At 29.5% G+C, this 25,531-nt stretch overlaps 1 protein-coding gene across 1 annotated transcript in view; it reads right to left on the bottom strand.

Annotated features, from left to right (window-relative positions):
• LOC135956847 (cytokine receptor-like) overlaps window positions 1-23,025 on the bottom strand; it is a 115,924-nt gene extending 92,899 nt beyond the window's left edge. The window contains exon 1 of the mRNA XM_065507441.1: window positions 22,546-23,025. The gene's annotated coding sequence lies outside the window, so the exon portion shown is untranslated. The remainder of the gene's footprint in view (window positions 1-22,545) is intronic.
• Window positions 23,026-25,531: the final 2,506 nt, after the last annotated feature.

The following is a 25,531-nucleotide window of genomic DNA, read 5'->3' as shown; positions in this document are numbered from 1 at the left end:
CTTAAATTGAGTATGCTATAGAAATTGACCGGATTGGCGAACCTAAGAAATTTTAACAGAAGAAATTTTAATGTTACACACGGAATAACAAACTTATATACATACATAAGAGCTTACGTATAGGTATATATTTTTGGACCTTAAGTTTGGGTTAACTAACTGTAACGTACTGTTTATTTAACGGAATGGAGCAACTGAGCGATTTTATTGCTTTATTGGGATAGCTGACTATAATTATTTTTCCAAACTGTCGGCTAACCCGGTATACATATACATAGACTTTTGGTATTCAAAGTTTTTTGGAGGTTTATCTCACGTTGATTCAACTAAGTCCCTAGTCGGCCTATATATGTATTTATAAATTTAATTATAAATGGTACTCCAACAGTATCGATGAGATTATGGTCTCCATCAGGATTAATTTAAATTAAAAGACATGCGGTTGGTGTAAACGACGTAGAACAGGAACAGTTGTACGAAGCCTTATCATTATTTAGCCATTTTATATTTCAAACCATAACCCAGATTGGATGCTATTTTATTTATGGGTGCCCTAAAATAACGCTACTCGACAGCCAAAAAGGACTCCCGTGCAAAATATCTTGTTTATATAATTTCGGGAAACATTTTACAATATTTAAGATACATTTTAAATTTTAGGTATCCTGATTTTTTCCTTATATCTCAACCATTTGTGGGCAGATTTTCTTGATGTTAAATAACAACCGAAACGGGTCTATAGCGGATATATTGATGTACAGTGGTGGACACATGTATAATTAAAACATAAATATAATCTCTCATTTTTGGTTTTTATATATTATCTTTTGATATTTTCTTGATTCCTTCTTTATTTTATTTTCCTTTTCTATTCAGTTTTCATACAAAAGAAGTCATTATTTAGTGAAAGTGTTGTTTTTAAAGTGGACACATAATTAAAACATTTTTAGTTTTGCTATTTTAATTACATGTTTGTAATATCTAATTTTGTTTGTTTTTTGCAAATTTATTGCTAAGTATGTATGTTTTAAATGATATCAACAAAACTGTATCATCAGGTATGGGAAAAGGTCCAAGGTGTTCCGATGAAGAAAGAAAGGTCTCAGATGCTCCGGGAAGACCAGTTACTTGGTTGCGAATCGAAATGTTGCCGATGGGGATCAGATGAAAAACGCTATGTATAACGTCCAGTTAACCAACAACACAACATCAGATATACCATCAAAACAATTAAGCATGGTTAATTCCTCAATCTCTCTGCAGGCACTTAGTTGAGAGTTTGCCAAACAGATGTGTAAATGTTATTAAAAATAAAGGTTACCCCACGAAATATTGATGGTAAGTACAAAAAAAATGCAGTTAAAATAAAATAGTGAATGTTTTAATTACAGAATTTTAAATTTTAAGTTTTAGATTTAAGAACTGAAAAATAAATTTTGTTATCTCTTTTAATTTTTAAAATAAAACGAATAATTTACTATCATTACGAATATTTTAATTATATGGTCACCACTGTATGTATCATGTACAGTGAATGTCACTTAAAATCGTACACCATCGTAGTCAAATTTTATTCATTAGTTTTAGAAAGTTGATGTTTTGGAAATATTTTAAAATGCTATTTTTATATTGTGTGTGCTATTACCTGTCAGAAAATTGGGTATAATTTTAATTGCCCTTATTCACAAATAAAAAAATTGGGTAAGACTGTCATTGCCCAGAATATCTACGCTTCATTTAAGATCGTAAAGGCACTAAAAAATAGCAAATGATACCCTACAAAGTATTAGGATTATTTAATATTAATTTTTTTTTAATTTTTAAAGATTTAATTATAATTTAATATAATTGTAAGAATTTAAGTGAAATATGAATTTTGTGATGTTCTTTAATTTTCATCAATATTTTTTAACGAATTGAGGTTTTGTTAACTTTTTTGTTGAAATACATATTTTTTGTTCCAATTAATAAAATGATTTTTAATGTTTTATATAATCACCTATTATTGCCTGTATAATTTCATAATATTTAAAAAAAAAAATATGTTGTACGATTTTGAGTGACACTCACTGTATGTAATTTATTTGGGGCTACGGAAAGTTGATTTCAACATACAGATGGACATGCGGATATGGCTGTATAGACTCCGCTTTGTGGGAATGCCAAACTTATATACATATGTATATCCTTGCCACTCATGATGAAGGGTATACATAATAATCAGCTTGCTTTTTAACGTCACCTGTAATGAATTCGCCTTGGTTGTTATAGTGTAAAATAGTGTATTCATTCAAGATTAAATAAATTAAAATAAAAACAGTTTTGGCCGTCAGTTATCGGCTATCAAAACAGATTTCCAAAGAATTTTAAAAATGATTTGTGAATATTTAATTCATTTACACGTGTGAAGATAAAACTTATCGACATATGGCAACACTGTATTCAATGCAAAAATCAAACCAAAAATCATTGATTAAGGCCAATAGAGGTGGTAATAATTAAATAAACAAACAAACAACAACAAGAAACATTTTGAGAACGTTAATAGACTTTTATTGAAATGGCATGTACTCGTTCATATGTATGTACGTACTTATAAAAAACGTAATGGAATGCTGTTGTTGGTATCTATCTATTTGTTTGCTACCTGTGTTTTATGGAAGCTGACACTGGCTCTATTCAACATGCTGCTGTAAATAACGGAGTAAATGTCTTGTAGCGTAAATGTTTGATTAATATTTCTATTTTCTGTTACACTCATGTATTTGTTTCTCTTTCAACTGACTCTTCGATTATTTCATAAGAGAACATTTGCGTCACTTACGCCAACACAAGCGTTGCCAATTGTAATAATCAGATGAACAGCTGTTTCCATAGAGAATACACATAGAAACGAGACACTTCGTATTGTCAAACAAAAATACAACAACCAAGGTGCATTTAATAAGGTGCCATCGGCAGCACAGCTGATTATAGAAATAGCACGCACAAATGTCAAACTACATATATAAAAAATATCCGCCCGTTCGCCCGTATGTCAAACTCTATATATAAAAAATAAGTGAATTCGCCTGTATTTATTTCAATTTGCCACTGCTGTCACCTTGTTAAATACGCCTTGGGATACAACAAACAAATACATTGACTAACATGTATTATGTTGTTGCAAGAGTTAGAAATTTAAAAATTAAAAAAATGCGTGTTAATATAGTGTAGATAATTGAATAGTGGCGACTTAACTAATTTATGTAAAGTATAAATATGTTGTTTATAAGCATAGGATATGAGATATTGAAATATGAAAATAAGCTTTGACAGCCGCTAGAATCAGAATCAGCGAAAAAAAAGTAATCAGCTGTTTGAATGCATCCACCTTGTATGAATTCGCCTTGCATTGCAGTTAAACTTTTCCAAAAACCCCAACCATAGGGTAACATAGAGACCACAAAGTATATAGAGGAGACACGAGGCAAAAGATAGACAGGTTCGATATTTCTCTCTTTCTTTGTAATAGAGACAAAAAATACATGTATTTATTTTTCGCTCTTTGATATACATACTTTGGGTCCTTTCCTTCAAGAGGTGACCTTCTTTAAAGCAACAGGCTTTTTTATATGAATTTCGGGTCTCTGAATCCAAAAAATATGTTAAAAACGTTTTGCATTTGGTTAACGGGTTTATAAACATTAGTGAGGACTAATAAAGTAATGTATACCGTCGGTCAAATCACATTGGACAAAAATTGCTTCTATACTTTTTCTATAGAGAAACAAATTTGGTTGTTTTTTAAAACAAAAAATTTAAGTCCCCTTTTACAATGTAGAAATTGAAAGGCAGACAGACGAAGTTTGTGGGCAAGGGGTTCAAGAGGTAGAGTGTGTATTACACAGGTTTAGGCATAGAGAATTATACATAGAGACGAGACAATCCGATTTGTCAAACAAAAATACAAAAAATCATATGTCTGATACAAAAACAAAATACATTGACTAGCATGTATTTTGTTGTTGCAAGAGTTAGGTTTTTGACAACAACCTTAGGTTTTTGACAATTACGTCTCGTCTCTATGTTCCCCTATGGGTTTAGGTTAGTTCAAAAGAGAATTAGAAAAATGTCTGCCTTTCAATTTCTGCATTGTAAAAGGGGACTAAGATACTAAAAGTTCCAAAATAAGCCAAATTGTTGAAAATTTCAAAATTTGTTAAACGATTTTTGCATCTTTTTTAGAATGAGAATTCTACTAAAAATAACTTTTTAAAAAAAATACATTTTTGTTAACTAGGGGGTTACACGATCAAGTTTTGCCTTTCAAGTTTTAATACACTCACACTTTCTTACTAATACACTCACACTTTTAAGAATGGAAACGAACTTGCATTCAATTTCTCATTCAAGTTACTGTTTTAATTTTCAATCACGATAACAGCTGTTTACCTTTTTTTGGACAATTTGTACTAAAATTGTTTTCAAGTTGTGTGCAGTCTACGTCACTATCAAGAAAAACTTGAGAGTGTGCCATAGGGTAAGCGATCAAGCTGTTCAGAGCTATGTACGTTTTTTCATATGGAGGCAAAAATACATTAAAAATTGCTATTAATCATATTTACGCTAAATGAAAGATTTATCGAAAAAAAAATTATTCTGATTTATTAATCTAAATAATTTAAAATATTAAAGTCAAATGTTAGTGAACATCACTGTAGTTTATGAAAATATCTGGCAAGCCAATTTGTATATTCATTCTCAATATTAGTTGTGTTCGCGTACTTTCCAGTAACTTTATTTTAGAGAGGAAAAATAAATTACACTCAATCTGAAAAATTACAAAAAAAAAAGTACGCGAACAACAATTTGTAAAAATAAGTTGTATTTTATTGTAAACCAATTCAAAACGTTTGTTTTGTGTTATTTTACATATTTTCTTTGCAAACTTGTAAATTGTATTAATTTTCAACTTTTTAGTTTTGTTTATATTTGAAACCATATGTTTTAAATATAAAAATGTCCAGTAAAAAATACCATGTTCTCTATCTACGAACTGTCACTTTTAACACTCCCTTGCTCTTTCGTTACAAGTTTTTAAAAGTAACGAACGGAATCCCGTAACTTCCAGTGATATTTTGTACAAATTATTACAAATTATCAAGTTCCCGAACACTACTATTATTATGGCGCATCCCAGCAAACACAAAAAGTACAACATTAACAAAACCCACATGCAATTTGTTTTTATTTATGTTACGTTTTAGAGTATTTTTTAGAAATATTTATAACATGCATTTCTTGTATAAAATAGCCCATTTATTAAAAAACTAACTATCGAATGTAATTTGTTTTTAACCGATTCGTGATCAGCATGTATAATTTCTTCAGATGTGAGATAAATTTATAATAAATTTATTCTTTAAAGAAAGGCTTCGAAAAATATCTACTTAGAGATAGCAAATTTACAAAAATGTATACATACTTTTTTTTGCAATTTTGTACATTGTATCGACATTAAATACAATTTGTTTTAAATGTTTAATGACTTTAATTTTTAGTCTGCTGACATATAGCATATTCTGAAACAAATTAGAAAATGTTGTCGACTTAAAGGCGCAAAACTTACTTTTATGCTTTAAAATATAACTCTGACATGGGGAACACGTTAGTGAGATTTTTGCCATCAAAAACATAATTTCAATTTAAATGTTTGTTGTAATGTACACCGTTCTTGCGTAAATACATAAATATTAGGGTGATCGATTCATCGACATTTTTTAGAAACCGGTTTTCGTTTTCTTCGAAAAATTGCAATTTATTATAAACCGGTTTCGGTTTTTCAATAATAACCGGTTTTTGTTTTGGCAAAATATTAAAACGCTTAGAAATAAGAAGAAAAAAGATTTTATTTATTATTAAAATAATAACGAAAGAAATCATATAATTACACTCAGGTCTCGTTTTATGAGGATTCAAATTTATGGGATTTATAAATTAAATTTTTTTTAGAATTTTAAAAGATTTTGAAAATTTAGATGGTTTTTTTTTAATTCTTCATTTACATAACCGAGCCCTTACCTTTTTACCATTTTTAAAAGTTAGTTTTTTACAAAATCAAATTCTTAATATAGATTCACATACGGAAAGAGAATTAAAGATTCATAGCGGACTGACTGATCTGTTTTCCGGATATCAAGAGTTGCATAAGCAACTTAAAAATTAAAAATCGCGAAGTTTAATGACAAATTATTTTGCAAGAAGCTCCTAAAAATTCTTCGATTTCGTCCCCTATTCACTAGATTCACTAGCGATGAAAATGATATTTTACCATATGATGACAATATGATTATATCATCTAGTGATGAAAGTCGCGTTGAACCAATTCCAAACCGATACAGACAATTATTCAGTGATTCAGATTAATCATGCATATTTACAGTTAGCTCATTTTTTTTTTGGATCATTTTCACTTATTCTGTAATTATAAATATTTTTGTTTATTTTTTTTAACGTATTTCGTTTTTATTGTTTAAGTAAATTAAATAATTATATTTTTGTTGATTTTTTTTATGCGATTTTGTTCTGATTTTTTAATTAAAATCTGAATTTATGCGGTTTTTCAGAACTTTGGAACGAATCATTAATTTCTATATGAAGCTAGAGTATCGTTTTATGCGAATTCAATTTATGAGATTTTTTTTGGAATCGCATAAAACGAGACCTGAGTGTATTATAAAGAATACAAATTCTCAACAGAACAAACGCACAAAAATCATAATTTGAAAATGTTGTACTATATAAAACAAAAACAAATTTTTAAAATTTTTGAAATTTTGTTTTTGCTTTCCACATAAATATCACTTTGGTGACGTGATTTACAAAATTAGGGCCTAAGTTTTTCATATCCTTCATAAGGTCTTCGGATCAAATTTGACCTTTTTGACTTTTTTCAAAAAGTGAGCGGTTGATATTTTTGATATTTTATGACTTACATACATATTTAATTTCAAATGTCAAAAACAACGTTAGGTTTAAAAAAAAAATTGAGGAAAAAAATATATTTTCTATTTGGGTCAAATTTGACACGAAGATCGTCAGTAAGTTTGAACCCTTATGAAGGCTAAAATAATCTCTTAGGAATAAAACATAGTTTAACTGCTTTGGAGTATATTGATTTTTTTAAAGTTTAAGGCCCATAATCATAGTCAAACACTAAAGTCGGTTCTTTTTAAAAACAACTTTAAAATAAAAACCTGCTTTTTATTAATTTGCAACCATAGTCAAAATTAAAGTATGTTTTAAATTGAACCGACTTTAACTGGGTGCCACCGCAAATGTAGAAAATGTTTTCATACAATATACAACAAAAAACCGACAAGTGGCAACGCTGAACAGCTGACAACAAAATTAAAAAAAAAATCCAAAAAACGTAAACAATAAAAGTAACCGGGACATTTAAAGAAAGAAAGTTGTTTGTTGTGGAAAAATGGAAAAGATAAGATTAATATCATAATTACGATATTTTGGTACTAATGTTATTGATAACTGTTCAATAATTGCAAAATCTCTACCAATATCTTGTAACTTAAAATTTTTTACTTTGTGACAAACTTTTTTTACTCGGCGAAGAACAGCTGATGCTGTTGTTAAACGAGTTAAAAACAACTTCAGCTAGTTTTATATTTAGAGTCGACTTCAGCGTCAGAAGTATACTATAACTGTCTATGATAGACCTAAAGACCACTCTTAAGTAAAGTCGAGTTTACTTCTCTTAAAATGTACTTTATTTTTGACTATGATTATGGGCCAAAGTTTTTAATACACTAAAACTCATAAAAACACTATTTAAAAAAAAAACGGTGTGAGCTTTTCCGGTTATTAAAAACCGGGTTCAACACGGGTCAGTCCAAAAATAGAATTTCGAAATGTTTTACACTCTAAGACGCCATCTTCATTGACGTATTGACTCAATACGTCAATGAAGATGGCGTCTTAGCACTCAATGCTATTGAGTGCTTCTTGTAACTAGCGAGGATACTCACATGCAGACAGAGTTTGCTGTTGTTATTATAATCTCTGAAATTGTTTACTTTTTTAATTGTTTAATTATCTCAAAACATATGTATGTGTTAAGTATCTAGATATTAATCGTACGTGCCAACAAGAACTTATTACAATTGAAATTAATACAAGGCAAATACCGCGCTGCCTCGGTAAACGCAACTAATAAAAGTCAAGTGTTTTACAAAAATCTATTTAATCAAATTTATTCTTAAACAATTGTGGTCATTTCGTGTATGTTTGTTCACGACATTCGGGGAGAATTGGACGATTGTTTAATATTTGAAATTATTTCATGTTATAAGTTTCATCTAAAGTGGCACAAATTACAAGTGTTATCGGTAGTATTTGCAAAAAAAAAAAAATATAATGCAAGGAACAAAATATTTGTAATTTTCTTGTTTGTTTTTTATTTTGCCCGTTTGTAGGAATATGAAAATAAACATTTGGTTTCTTTTTAATTCATTAACAATATTGTGATAAGAAAAAAAATCTGTTTTTTTAATCTTAGTTTTTTTTTATATTTTCAATAACAAAAATATACATAATGTGAATATACAGTATCGGTCAAAATATATTGGACTACATACGGGTTATAACTTTTTTCCAATTCGAAAGAAAGCCAAGATTTTGGAAACCACAGATGTAATATAAAATGTTAATACATCCCCAGTATTATTAACAACAAAATTTAGCGAAAGTTAAGAAAGGGTCATGTGAATTATATAACACATATCAATATTTTATTGCATAACCGCAATTCTCCAAGATTCTCTATTATTGTCATTGGAATAGATGACCACATTTATAGCTTGATACAGTTTGTTTGGATCTCGATGTGCCAATTCCCGATTACCATTAACGTACCCTATCAGATCAAATACCATAACCGTTAGGCTACTGCTACTGAAATAACTAAAATACAGTAATAATCCACATAAGCGTTACCGTTACCTTTAAACCGTTATCAATGGATAACCAACCTTGATATTTTTACACATTTCAGAGAAAAAATTATTACTAATTTCAATAAAGTTTTTGTTTGCTACGTGACTAGTTATTTTATTGACCCTTTTAGATTACAATGAGATTGTCTGATAGCTGCTCCAAAGTAGTCAACGCATTGGATTCCCATGCCGGTTACATAGAGTCAACTACTTGATCAGCTACTAGGGTATTCAATCGATTAACCGTTAATCGGTTAACCGGTTAATTTTGGACGGTTAACTGTTCGAATCATTTAAAATAGCCGATTTTCAAATAACAAATAAACCGATTAATTTGTGTCGATTAACCTAAATACCTTTCCTTCCATTGTTTGTATTTACATGTATAGACTTTTTTTGAAACGAGTCTTTTACCAGAACTTACCAGAACATTACAGAACGAAAATATTAAAAGTATTCAAAATCTAAAACAATCCAAAAAGGACTCCAATGGTATACCGAAAGATTTATATGCTTACAAAAAACTATGCTTTCGATTTCTCCAACATCTACAATTAGCGAAAGAGTTTTTTCCAAGTCAAGTTTTATTAAATCAGAAGAAAAAATCGTTCAAAGGGAAAACATTTAAATTATATTCTTTTTTTAAAAGATTATTTTAGAAGATCTCACAAAAATCCTAAAAAAAGTCACATGTGTATACAAAAAGGATCTCAAATACCATATTTACTATTATTTTTTGGTTGAATTGTTATGTTTGTTTTTGTACACAATATTCGTGGTTGTGTTTTCAGTTTAAAATTAAAATAGAAATTATTCGGTTAATAGAATAATTTTAAATTAACCGATTATTAAGCGAATAAATCTAAACCCCGATTAATTATTTGCTCGATTAACCGATTAAACCATAAACCCGATTAATTGAATACCCTATCAGCTACATAACTAGTTATTTTAGCATGTACTGGTTGACCTCAAATAGTCAGTTAAAAATACATCTAATAGGCCAATAACCGATTGTTTCTAAATTAAACTTCCTCTGATAACTCTCCAACAGATTACTTAATTATTTCTAAAATGCATGTGGCTCTCTTAGAGACACTAAAGCATTGTTAACCAAACTCTTACAACAATAGATTTGCTTCGTGTTCTAGTGTTACGATGTGTCAGTGATGCCAAGTGTAGGGAATTTTCCCTTTTTGTAGGGATTTTTCCCCAAAATTTCACATGTAGGGAAAAAGGGAAAGATTTTTTACTTTTGTCGAATTGTAGGGATTTTTTGCAATGGCAATTTAAAACTACATATTATGTACATATTTTCCAAATATAAAATTAAAAAAACATAAAATTTGTTTAAGCATTAGAAATTCGTAAATCTGGTATAATATCATCACCGCTTTCAAACTACATACATATATAGTGATTATCTCATGGCGTATTAAGTCACTCACGCACTCACCTTGTTAATACGCCTTGGATTCTCCTTTTTATGGTATTAGACATTTCCTTAAAGAACTAGCTACAAGAGTAGATTCTACAAATAAATTTTCTTTTGAAGTAAACACATGTTTGGTTTTGTGCATTTTTTTACATACATACGTACTCCATCTTCGCAGGTCTCATCGATTTTAATAAGTAAGTTTTGAAGAAATAAATGTCATTATAAATTAAAACAACAAATTTTAGAAAAAATTTGCCATTCGTCTTCTGATAATGATGGAAACAAAGTAAAGAAATACTGCTCAAGTTGGTTGAGAAACGAGAAGCTAATGGGATGGCTGGAGCCGGTCAAAGATGACGACTTTAAATGCAGATACAAGGATTGTGTGCTAATACCCAAATGCACCAAAAAATCTTTCAAAAACAAAAACCCGAACAATGGATTCTCTTTTTGGCAAGCAAGTCCTGGAAAAAACAATGATGGTGTCAATTTCAAAATCCGATTAAGCCTTTTTTTGATTGAACACAACTTAGCTGTTCAAAAAAGAAAAAAGTAGTGTAGGGAAAATCCATGATACAACAACATAAGGTACACCCAGTAGAAAATAAATTCTCAATTATACAATTCTTGTAACGTCAAACAAAAGAAAATATAAAAAAATATGAAAAAAATCAAAATCAAAGTTTGACGTTATAGGGCTAAATATTGAAAATTCTCCCTAGTGATTCTACCTTCTACAATTATTGTATCATGGGGAAAATCAAAAGTGAGTGTAGGGAAAAAAAGGGATTTTTTTTCATAAGCGTAGGGATTTCTGAAAAAATCTCCTGGCATCACTGCGATGTGTGTACACTGAACCAAATTTCTTATGAAAATATCCTTCACTGGCAACACTTGTAAAATAACTCATGTTCGTTTTTCAATTTCGGTTTCACATGTATAAGAAACTCACACATTGACGGTGCCCGCGGGATTACTACTGGAGACCAATGTACTAAAGTGACAATTTTCTTCACGCTAGGTTAAATGGGATGTCAGTATACTTAAGCAAAAATAAAATAAACTGTATGAGAATTATATCAACACAATTTGTTTTAACCCAGTTTGTACGAATTACTCACAAGATTACTTAGAAAGTAAGCAAAGCTTTAGCTGTTGTGCATTTTGGTCGACCGCCTCATTGTGTTTTTATACTTATTTATTTAACCTTTACAATTGAAAAATTGTAACCAGTGTTGTCCGATATATTTTATCGCCTGCTTATTATATGCTATTTATTGTTTTATTAATTTTCTAAGTTTTTAAGTACAAAAATATTTAACATTTTGTGTTTTTAGTTAACTCAGGGTTGGGACTATTCATATTAAAAAATGTTCGGTTTTGTAAAACAAACAAATTTGTTTTCTCTGTGGAAACAGTATAAAATAAATTTTTGTTTAATAAGTTTTCACCGACACTGCATGTATGTAGGTAGAGACGTACGTACGTACATACACAATGACGCCAACATTATTGGTGTATTTTAATTTATTTAAATTTTTCATTATGAGATACACAACCACTGACTGACTGAATCTGTTTTGACGTTTCTCTTAAAAAAAAACAACTGTTATTTCTCTCATTTTGTTCAATATTTTGTTTTTTCAATTGTAATTGGTGTCGTTTTGAATTGTTTACAAATTTTATTATAAAAAAACAGAAAGAACTGAGAAATCATCAACATCAGATACTTGCAAAATTCCCGGAATATTTGTCAGTCGTGAAATTCTATTTAAAATAATGTAAAATAATGTTGTTGTCAGTGCTGTTAACAGTACATAGTACGATGTTTAGTTGTTGGTCGGTCGGTTGGTTGGTTGGTTGACTGGCTGATTTTATACTGTTGTTCTTCCTCGTCTTCTCCGTATTGTTTTTTGTGTGCGTTTTTTTTATTTCTTTTCTTAGCAAGTGTCTGTATTAAAGAGTTGATAAATGAGTTAATAAGTAAAATACAACTTTTGCCAATACTGGTTGATGTTGTTATTGCTGGTGTGCTACGCTCATAAATATACGCATTTATTTATTTGACTACTAAACGCAAGAAAATACCCACATACTCTTGTCAAATACGATGGGTGTTTAAATAAAATATAAAGTTTTTATTATAATTTCACCTTTCAAAAATGCATGTGGTTAGGTGACCCTTATTTTGCACTCTTGGGATTTTCGTTGCTCCCAAGGTCTGAAATTGTTCCCCTTTATATCCTTCAAAATCAAAGGTTGAAAACTTGAGCCCATTTATTTCAATATTCGAGTTTTGTTTAAACAAAATTTTCAATTAATGATTGTTTTTGTTTTTAATTTAGCCATCGCTGTTTTATTGCAAAATTTGATACCAAAAAATCATAAAACTTCATGCATATCTCAAATACCAAATTTTATATTTGGATCTTCTGTACCATCAACCTAATATGTACACTAGAGAGTGGCCCTTATTTCAAAATTGTTCTTTGTCACCTAAAAACCATAAGCTGAAAATTTTAGTAAAATCAGATATAGTTAAAAGATTGCACATTTTATTTGAACTTTCGAGTTTTGGGTCAAAATTAAGTTTTCCCTAATTAATTGCCACGTAAAAAACGTAAGGTAGACATGTTGCATATCAATGGATAAGGGATTTTGTCTATTTTTCAAAAATATATACATATAACTTTTGACAATTAACAATTACAAATTTTTCACTTGAAATTAAATTTTTATTTATAAATATTTTTTAATAAAATTTTACAGTTCGAGTAGATTAGATTTTGCCATTGAAAATGGAAAACTAAAAACAAATTTTTAAATTTGTTATCAGAAATCCCGCAATTCCAAAAAAATTGTTGAAAAATCCCAATTTTTTTTTTAGTTTTTTGGCAATAATATCTATACCAATTTGTTTTCATTTAAAATATTTAGAGTAAAGTTAGCTCTTCAAAAAGTTTAAATTCCTAATACACCTTTTTAGATTTTTTTTTAGATAACTTAAAAAGAAAAAAAGTACTTTTTTCCCAAAAACAAGCGAAAATCGCTATTTTTAAAATGTTTAAATTCAAATGCATATAACTTTGCACTCAGTCACGAATTTTAAACAATTCTTTTTTGTTTGACATATACATTTGTTGTTAATCCATCGGGAAAAACTTAGACCCGCTGTTATCAAAAAACTGGAGTACGGTGGGTAAAAATGTTGAAAATTTAATTTTCAAATGAGTATATCTCCTAAGTTATAAGAGATAATTGATAGCTAGGTTTTTTTTTAGTGCTCGATGGGGAGATTCTATATATTTAAGCTTTTTAGATCGGACGTAGAAATAGGATCGTTTTAAAAATTGAACATACCCATGCGGTAAAAATACTCATACCACTGCGCGGTTGTAACCGAGTGGTTACAATCCAATGATATACAATCACCAATACCGATCCTAAATATTTCAAAGATAACGATTGAATCTTTTATTGGTTCAATGCATCTTCACTGTGAAACAGTAATAAAAATCAAGGGATATCTAAAAAATACTGAGTAAAGCATTCATTCGAATAATGATCGTTCGATTAATCGAACAATGTCGAAGAATAATCGAATAAAGTGTCTTTATCCTATTTGATTTTAGAATTGTTCATAATTCTGAATTGAAATAAGTAATAATGTCGTCTATTATAACTCTTTATAATTAAAAAATTGAATACTTTTTAGTTTCTTTTCTATATTCACAATCCAATGAATTATGTTCTTATTTTTCTTGTTAATACAAGTACAAGTAAATTATATATTTGGAAAGTTTCCATTGTATTGTCAACCACTGTATATTAAGCAAAAACTACTAGTTTACGCATATTTCACCCACACTTCTGTGTAAAAAATAGTTGTTTACACAACTTTTGCATGCGAAGCAGTGGGAGTAAGGAATACAGGCATACATCCAGTCGATGAATATTTAATTTTGACATATGGGCAATTCCACGAGAATGACTACCACGACCGAAAAACCAAAAACCCTTGAAACTTTTTTTCAAGATGATTTGAATATGAGAAAGCACTAAAATATTACTATGTGAAAGTATTTAGAGCTTATAACATTTTAATGGCAAAAATAATAGTTTAAACTGACTATATTTAATTTTCTAATTTAATTGGTATTATTTAGGCTAAAATTGCTGCGAACACTAAGCTCCCAATTAGCATGTAGTATGAACTGAATTTGACTCTGATTGTTTTTTGCTATTATCAAATTGTTTATTGAAACCGAATCACTGTGGTTCCAAATCAAAATCTAGGTGGACAAAATTATAAAAATCGGTATCTTCAGAATTTGGAAAAACGAAGTTTTTTCGGAAGCTGACAATCTGCATCCTCCAATACAAATGGATTTTTCAATTGGACATTTCGTTAATTTTTTTTAATATTTTACTGCTCTACTAAATTACATATATCTCAATTGTTTTACCATATAGAAATTCATCCTTCAAAACATAGATAAATATTGATATAGGTTTTTATTAAGTGTATATCTTATATTTATGGGCCTCTCCATTTTCCTGTTATAGTCCTTTCAACATGGGACTCAAATATTCTGATATTTTTTTTTCTAAGAATATTATATAGCTTGCCAAAAAAAACGACCGTCGAAGCCCGTCCAATGACTATATACATCATTTAAAGAAACTTCTGGGGAATGTCTTTGTAAAAAAATTGTTTCAGAAACACATGAAAACGTATTTTTTTAATTTTTTTTTTATTAATGATTTTTATATATCTTTACCCTACTGTAACTTGAAAAAAGTTTATATTGATCTTTTAAACATTTTTTTTTGGAATCGGAGACACCAATTCTATATAAAAAGAGCGCCAAATAATTTTGTCCACGAATGCGAATGTATATTTTCTATTATTTTTTTTAGTTTTTGTATACATATGTACATATATTTACAGAATATATTTATTATATTTATTGTATTATTATAAGAGAAAAATCTGTCACGTACGGTATGTGACGTACGATATTAAATTTTATTTATTACTAGTTGATCGCCCCGGCTTCGCCCGGTAGCATTTACTAATGTAAGTTCTTCAAGTTTCTCCAGCCCACTCACACTAGCCTGTTCTTATTTATTTGCAAATAAAATATCTAAATTTGTACTGCATACTTTAGGGAGCTTTTTTATTGCAGTTGACTGGACTCACAAAAAAAGAATGAGTTCCGTTTTTTATGTCACGTACGTATACCATTATTTCGCTCGATATTTTGGACAACAATGTTTCGAAAGAACTTTTTATTATTTTAAAATATGTAGTACCCTGTGAATGGAACATAAAGACCAAATTATTTTTCAGATACTCTTATTTTTGCAAAATCTATTCCACTCTATAGGCGTACAAATGTTACGTACGATGATATGGAATTGCCCATATACAAATTAAGTGAAAAAGAATGGTAAAATCACCACCTTAATTGAAAGAAATCATCGTTAAAGCGTTAAAAAATATATTTGGTCAATTCACAAGTTCTCTTATCAGTCATATGTCATAATGTCCTAATATATCACGACTCGGCAGATCGGCTTAACCGACTCTTAGGCATTCGGCGCAGGTCTCTACTGGTTGGTTGTGATAACACAATAAACATAGCATACAGAATAGTATTATTTTAGGACATTTTTTGCTTGAACAGCAATAAAAACCATTGTGAAATATTAGGACATATGACATGATAAGAGACCTTGTGAATCGACCAATTGTATTTAATTTATATGGTATGTTATTTGTGCCATTTTCATAAATATGTATGTATGTATAAATAAAATTTCGAAATTTAAAATCATACCTCGTCGCTGGAGACCCTCTGAGGTTACCCTACATACCTGTATGTGAACGTCCAAGTACAAACATACTACATTCTTGTACATGTGTTTGGTCGTATGTACATATGTGCGTAATTCTGTGTATTACTCTAGTACTCTTTAACATGTTTACAATACATTATAGAGGAAGACATTGAGAAAGAACTATGCTGCCAAAAACGTAATTCTGTTATCAAAAAACACTAGTGGTTTGAATGTATTTGCAAAAAAAAATTACGAAAACAACAACACTCCTTTCTGAGATTCTGCTCTATGTAGATCTCTCTAACTACGGGTATTCGTTATCTATATCAGTGTTGCCAGAAAGTCTTTTTAAATTAGTTTAGAAAACTACATTTTCCAATTTGAACAATGGTCACTCCCGCAGTTTTTGTCCACTTTACACTTTTATTAAAATTTAGTTTACAAAACAACAAAATCAATTTAGAACGCACTTTGCATTATCATGATTTAATACAATCCAAATATACAAGGGGGTATATTGATTTTGAAAATCCGTTTTTAACTTATCGAAATATTGGTCGTATAACCAAAAAAAATATGTATTCTGAGTCCTTAAAAAATTCTGAGACGATAAAGAAATGTCGATCTATAGGGCATCGATAGACTAGACGATAGAGTGCTGGACTATTAATTCATGGGTTGCGGGTTCGATTCAGTGTTACGGACGAAAATATTTTTCAATTTTTTTTTTTCTATTTGGAGATAATAACATTAAATATTGTTCGAATGATAATAGTACAAACTCTGTTGAAAATTATAAGAATCGGCCCATGATTTCCCCCATGTAAATTTCTTCCCGGCAAAAAAGCTTTATGATACATAAATGCATATGGAATAACAGTATCCATATAAAAGGCAGGAAAAATAAGTTCCCTGTAAAAATAAATCACAAAACGATATTTTGTTAGCATCATTCCAAATTTGATCATAGCCCCCATAAGGCTCTTATAAATATCGTTATCGGGTTACAATTCGACAAAGGTAATACTAATATATAGAAAGTTTTATTGACATCCAATCAAAATTCTACATAGATCGGTAATTTCTATTCAGAAATCATATTACTGAATTTTGTATCAATAAAATATGCAAAAATATGGTCGAAACGAAATGTATGATTCGGATAGCACAACAAAATGGAGGTTTTTTATATTTTCTGAAATAAAGATAGCTGAACCTTATGTATTTTCATCTGCTGATGGCGATTAGTTTTCCCCTCCCTATCAGCTCTATTTTTAAAGATATAGTGATATTTACTATTTGAATAATTTTAACCATTTTTTAAATAATTCGGTCAGTATTTCGCGAACGGTCCTCCAAACCTTAAAATACTTTCTGGATTATTAATCTTCACAATAATCTCTTTCATTTGAGTAAAGTCACATTATTGAATATATGTAACTGTCATGATATCTTAATCTTTTTTATGCAAATTTTCTGAAATCAAAATAACTGATTCATTCGTAATTCAGCTGTGGGTGATTTAAGAGCAATCAGGCCGTCCTTTTTTCGCTGCCTTCGAGGAAATGAGTTTTACTAGCATTGGTCGCACAGTGGTATAGCAAAAATATAGAGGAAAATAAATATGTAACTTCTAAACGATAAGTCCGATTTGAATGAAATTTCACATGCACAAACAGGAAGTGTTGTCGAGTCTATGCTTTGAACTTGGACCTCTTGGGCCCACCAGGGACGCGACCAAAATTTAAGGGTCCTCAAAGTAGGACCCTTGGTCGATCCTATTTCTTCGTTTGTGTTCCGATTTCAAAAAAAAATCACATGTAGAAACTCCTCATCGAGCATGTAGAGCATGTTAAGTTTTCCCTAATTAATTTGCCACTTAAAAAACATTCTTGTTTGTGAAGAGAAACATTTTTGGTATTACTATTTAAAACATGTAGAAAATTAGATAAAATGGTATGGTTTTCTAAATATTTCAGGTCCCTTTTAATGACTTTAACATTTTTTACTAAAAATAGTTAGATGGAATGTCTAAAGTTTTTGGAAAATTTAAACAACTTGAAGCTAATATTTTAGCAACAAAACACACCAATCCATAAAAACCTATATGCTCAAGCAGGCACTGATCCAGTAAAATTTATTTCACATTTTTCCTTTTCATGAGTGGTTTCTGTTAATAAATGTTAAAGTCAATGATTAAATATTGTGTTTTTAGGATTAAATCACTATTGAAACATATTTTGGACATTACTTAAATTTTGTTCTGCAAAATACTAATGCTTATTTTACCTTAAATTAGCTTCTATCCATAATTGGAGACAAAAGAAATTAAAAGAAAAAATGGTAGATTACTTCAGAACTTGAACTGGAAGGATTTTTTTTACGCTTCCGGTGGCACTTTTTTGCTTCATCAGAAATTGCAGCTACGTTGTTGGAAGCCTGTCGAACTCAAGTTGCCATTGAATATCCAACAAGCAACATTTCCAAGAACAGTGCGACGGCCAAAGTTTTGTAGCAAAGCAAACTAATAGTTTGGGAGGACTGTACGCATAAAAAGTCTTTGGAGGCATTAGACAAAACGTTGCAAGATTTATGAAACAATCAAATTGAGCGAACGTGCTATATTGGCTGCGAAAAACATTGATGTCGATGAATTAAATTTTAAGATTCAAAGTGAAATTGCTGTTGTATTGATGACGTACAAATCGGTGAATTCTGTTACTTCCCAAGATGATGTAGTCTTTTTTAACTCGCTGGAATTACTTGGATTACCACCTCACAATCTTCAACTGAAAGTCGGATCGAGAAGCATAATGTTACGAAACATAAAACAACCAACCATCGAAGCAACAATACGTAACCCTTTGACGCATATGGGTCATCGGTGTCCCAAATCTTTAACATTGGATATTTTCAAATTAAACTTCTTTTTGTAATCAATTGCAATACTACTGTTTATAAACAAAACATTATTTTCTTTGAAGTTTGGTACCACTGATCAGGAAAAGTAAAACAAATAGCACTATGAGGCAAAAAAAAACTAAAGTAGAAATACCTGGAAAGTAATACTATTTTTCTGATAGGCTTTATCGAGTACAATAAGAATATGTTTTTGAAATTGGCAAAACACCTCCAAAATCCTAAGTTACTTGTAAAAACCCGGTTTTTCTTACCTATAAGCACTTATAAGCCATTAACTAAGCTATTTGGGTGCATTTCTTCAGCAAACATATTTTTTTTGTCGCATATAATATAATAATATATATCGTCACCTAAAATGCAAAATAACGGAACATCACTTTTCATAAGTTTATAGGAGGAGCAAAAAACGATATAAAATGAAAACTACTTGAGATATTGAAACAAAATTTTCAAATCTGAATTACAATGACTCTAGAAATATATTTTATGAAAAACAACTAATTTTTTCAAAGCACACTTTAAGATATGTGGCTTACGTTTTTTTGAATTGCAATATACACTTTTATGAAAAAATAAAAACTTAAATAAAAATATTTTCTTATTTAAATAAAAGCAGTTTATATATACATTTTTAATTTTCTTATGTTTTTTTTATTTTAATTACTAACAATTACTTTTTTAAACTAAAAAAGGTTCTTCATTAAGACTGCAAAAAATATTCAAATGCAACAAATTTATTAAAAAAAATAAGGATACTACCTAAAATAAGGTAAAAACTATTTATTAATTAATTACTCAAAGCGTATACGTTATTTTGTTTAAGAAAATCATAAACTTGATGATACTTTAGTTTCAATTTTGGTTATAACTTGGTTATTTTTGATAGTACAAGTTTAAAAATTTGTACACATATGTAATATGATGTAGTAAATCGTAATCAATAATAAAATCAATTTCGATTTTTTTCATGATACGTTGTTTTCCATTTTAGGTGACGATATATAATTCAACTTTATTTTTGGTAATTTCGAAGTTTTTTTTTTATAATATTCAAAAGTGATTTGTAATACATTAGTGCAGTTTAAAAGCAGTTTTTTCGATTGATTAAATTGATTTTTGCTAAAAAGAAGATTATCCCCAATACGAGATTTCTTGAAACGGACACCGGTGTCCCAATATGCATGAACGGTCGAGAGTGTGGAAATTTTCCCTTCAATGTTTTATGATGTTTATATACAATTTTTATATATTTAGGCCTATTAAACTACTAGAATATTCCGAAGCTACTTATCCACTGAACCAGATATGGGGGTGCCATGTATAGCTTCTGCTATGCCTCTTTCACGGTTTGAGGAACTAAGAAAAAATTTACATTTATGTAACAATAGTCGCAATTATTAACTCCTTACCATAAACTTCCATAACAAAAAAGGCTAATGGAAAAAAACTTCACGTATACGATGTCTGCAATGTGCTAAGAGTGCAACATGCAATGTTCGTTTATGCTTCATATCAAACAGAAATTGTTTTGTAGATTTTTCATCTTTAAAATAAGCAATAAAATCTGTTTGTCTAATTAAAATCAATGTTTTATTTCAGTTTGAAAATGTATTTATTCCCTCCTGATACTAATTTCTCAGTTCAGAGATAGTCGGCACTTAAGGCATATTGGAACACATTTGTAACAAGAGATTTTCAGTAATCATACATTTTTTATTTTTTCTTTTTATATATGTTAAAAATGGCTCCTCTCTTAATACTTCCAAAAGTGCACTCAGATTCTCAAAAACTTTTGAGTACAAGTTTTGTACGTGAAAGGGTTAAAGGAAAGCAATCGAAAAAGGTATTTCTTTATTTTAATTGGTTACATGAAGATCGATCTTTCATTCATAAAGTTTCACACAAAAATTTGAAATTTGTATTGAAAAACTGGAAAATTTATGAACAAATTGTGATAATTCGTAATGGTTTTTTTGTTATTGAACAGACCAAATATACATAAATGGAACACCATACTATTCATAGTACACAATTTCAAATCAAATGTAAATTAAACATACTCCAAAATTATATGAATACAAATTATCATTCAAAAATACGATTTGTTTCTCTGTTTAACTATTTTTACACATTTCTAACAGCTTTTCACAAATTTACAAATCAAATACAAACATTTTTTTTAATTTGGACAGGACAACGTCTGTCGGGTCAGCTAGTAACTTTATAAGTCAGACCAAATTACCGTTGTCATTAAAATACCTACAGAAATAACAGTATATAATTCTTATATTTAATTTTGTGTTTGCTTTTGAACAGAATATTTTGTCGCTGTATAATTTTTTTAAGCATCTTTTTCTTACTGGTCTTTAACATTTGGTATTTATAATTTGTTATGCTGCAAAATTTTGCTTGCTTTGGTTTGGATTGAGGGGAGGTACTTCATTGAATATAAAAAAAAAACGAAAAAACTATAATTTCGCAGTAATAAAAAGCCAGAATAGCCTAGAAAAGGCAAAACTGGCAACACCGGTAGTTCACCTATTGGTATGTATTTGGTTAAATGTCTTGTTGTGCGTATGTACGTGCGTGCGTTTGTATGTTTGAGCATAAGAAGGCCGTCTATAATGTATTAAACTTTTATTTATTGCCATTTCTCTACTTTTGTTTGTTGTTGTTGTTGTTGATTTTGTTTATGTTGTTATTGTTGTGTTTTGTTCTGGCTTTTAGTGAATTTTTCTCTCTGCAGTGAAACTCCGCAGAAGAAAAGAACAACAACGATAAACATGATAAAACTATGAGCCGCGCACTTGTTACATATGTAAAAATAACGATAACAATTACAGCAGCAACAACAACAAAACGAAAACAGAGAAAACAACAGCGTACACAATCCATGTGTGTGTGTGTGTGGATGGATATCTTTTTTTTGCAATTGCTACACCCAACTTTAAAAGGATGTTAAACAGATTCCATTTCCGTTTGTTATCATCGTACGTATGTACGAACACTGACGACAACACAACATATTCATTCGCTGTGTTTGTTTGTTTGTTTATCTTGCAGCAGTAAATATTTGAACATAAAATAATGTAGTGTAGTTACAAACATAGATACAAACATATAAATAAATTTAATGTTTGTTCAACTTGATTTAATTTCTTTTGCCATTTGTACAACGTGACGACCGACCATTAAGGCCAGCATCTTTTCGATTTTTTTAGTATTTTTTCTTTATGAGCTACACATTCTGCTCCACCTGGCACCCCCACTACAACCAATGGAAGCCGAAAATCTTGCATTACATATGTACATCTCTTTTGTTTTTGGTTTTCCTGATTGATGTTTTACCTGTTCAGTTCTCTCATTTGGTTTTTATTATTTTAACAGTGTAAAAAATCATCTCTCATACTCTTTTTTCATCTGCCTTTCGGAGTACAGAGGCAACAACAGCAACGACAAAACGAAAAACAACTTTTTTTGTATTATTAATTATACATTTTTTCATTGAATTTTTTTTTTTCACAAAATCTTTTAGCACTATTTTCTATGTGGTTTTATTAAATAAGATTAAACATATTTGTTATTATTTAAACATTAAATTTCTGTGTTAATTTGATAAATTTAAATCACTAAAGTGAGATTTATTAGCAACAAGTTTGTAAATTTGTTTCTTTATTTGGTTTGATAAAAAGATTTTTGTTTTTTCTTTTTTTAATTCACTAACGTTTTACTTGTTGACGTATAACCGAGCTGAGTTAAATACAATACGTCCGCACTCGCCAAGAGTAGCATACGATTTGGTTGAGAATGGCAATGAGCATCGGTTTTTACTAACAAAATATCTGACAGTTTGTTAAGAGAAAATAAAATCAACAAACCGAAGACGATGTAAAAAGCTCACATACATACATACACACTAAAGAATTTATAATGTGGCAAAAATTGTCAACTTAGTGTAGAGCTAATACATACTTGTGTTTTGTATCTATGAGTATCGCAACAAAATATTTGCTGAATTAAATTTGTATTTTAACTTTGTTTTAATCGAACTTTTTTATTATAGAACAAACATATGGTATCTGAAAAGCCAAACAAATACCTATACAGTGTACAGTGTCGAACAAAATAAGTACAACATCTAACATTCGAACTTTTGAACTAAAAAAAAATAGTTAGCGGTTTTAGGGAACACCTTTTGTCTAATATTGTCTTGGAATAATCAAGGGAAAAAATATTTTTATTCGAATGAATACAATTTTTCAGAATAAAAATTTATTTGATAATCAAGTAAGAGAGATATATTCGGCTGTGCTGTATAGGGTCGCAAATAAAAAATGTAGAAATTACAAACGGAATGACAAACTTATATATATATATAATAATTTTGAAATAATCGAATAAATTTAGCGATTTAAATTTAACTGTCTGTAAGAATTGCCTAGAAGCTGCTACTTATCAACAATATTGATAGCACGCAGTTATTAGCATTGTTTGTAAGTATGGCAACACTAAATGTTTAAACTGCTAACATTAACAGTGAAAGCTCCAAGATTCGAATATTCTAGTTTTGTCCGTTAAGAACAATCTTGATGCTACTCGAAAGAAGATGGCGCTGTGAATTAATAGTGGCAGAAGTTGCAGTCGTTAATTCAGTTTATCATAGGCGCTGTTAGAGTTGACATGAACTGCATTCTTGTACATTATTAACTGTAATTTAAGTATATGTGTGTGTATTAAAAACACATAGTCACTATTTAAACTGTTGTTGTTTAAATTTTAATAAATAAAGAGTTGTTACAATTTTAAACTAATAAACTGCTTTTATTTGCAATCAAAGGTATCCGGTTTATCTAAAGGAAATAAACCACCGTTTTTAAAAGGTAAAAACGTAACAATACGTATTTGGTAGTGGTGAAAAACTTAGAGTAACTTCTAGAGTAACTACGTATCCACTTTAACAATCAAACATTAAATTCTACTGTGTAACTGTACCAAATTTTGTTTGTTACTTGGGAGGAAAAAAAAGTTGACCACGCTCATTAACTTAAGTTAATGAAATTTCAATACAAGAATAAAAAGCCAACGTATAATATCAATTTCTCATGAAAGCACATGTGGGAAATTACACGAAAATGACTACCACAACCGAAAACCCTTGAAACTTTTTTTCAAGATGAGTTGAATAGGAGAAAACAATAAAATATTACTATGTGTAAGTATTTAGAGCTTATTACAACATTTTACTGACATAATAATAATTTAAACTGAGTATGTTTTAATATATTAATTTAATTGGCATGTTTAAGGCTAAAATTGCGGTTAAAACTAAGTTCCGAATTAGCAATGAAATGAATTTGAATCTGATTGTTTATTTGCTATTATAAAATTGTTTATTGAAACCGAATGTATATTTTCTATTAATTTTTTTAGTTTTTGTATGCATATATTTACAGAATATATATATTAAAGATTTTTCAACTTTCGATGCCAGTTTGTTTTATTATCTATAGAATTTTATCGCAAATATACATGATATTTAAAAAAAAGTTCGATCCTCCGTAGGCCCTTCATAAAAAAATATCGAGCAAAATTAAAAAAAAAAAATTAACCTAAATATCTATTGAACTAAAAGAGTGTTGGTTATCTCATGTAAGCGTATTTTTGTAGACCTTCTCAAGGACTATCTATTTTTAAATCTGCTCATTCGGATTGTGAATTTCTCCTGCTGACAGTCATATATTTTGTCTTCTTAATAAAATTGATTTTAAGGCCATATGATTCACTTACACAGGTAAGTTGTCCATCAGTTTCTGTAAGCCAGATATAGTACTTGCTAATAATGTTGTGTCGTCAGCATAGCGTACATTCCATTTACATTTATTCCAATTCTTTCTCCTTCAAGCGATTCTTGGAATATTTTTTCTGAATATATATTAAATAATAATGGCGACAATATACAACCCTGTCTTACTCCTTTTGAGATGGCAATTTCCTCAGTGAGTTCGCCATTGATTTCAATTCTCGCTGTCTGGTTCCAGTATAGATTTTGTATACATCTTATTTTCTTCTGGTCTATGCCGATATATGTTAATACTTCCATTAGTTTGTCATGTTGGACAGTATCGAAGGCTTTCTCATAGTCGATAAAACAGAGGAAGACATCTTTTTGGACATCTCGACAATTTTGAATGAGTACTTGAACACCAAGTAACGCTTCCCTAGTACCCATTCCTTCCTTGAAACCAAATTGGGATTCTACATTTGCTAATTCACATTTGTCATATTCTCTTGTGTATTATCTTAAGAAATATTTTAGAGCATGACACATAAGGCT

Source organism: Calliphora vicina, chromosome 4 (assembly GCF_958450345.1).
Source record: "Calliphora vicina chromosome 4, idCalVici1.1, whole genome shotgun sequence".
In the NCBI taxonomy this organism is placed as follows: domain Eukaryota; kingdom Metazoa; phylum Arthropoda; class Insecta; order Diptera; family Calliphoridae; genus Calliphora; species Calliphora vicina.
This window is presented reverse-complemented; position numbering and strand designations above follow the sequence as displayed.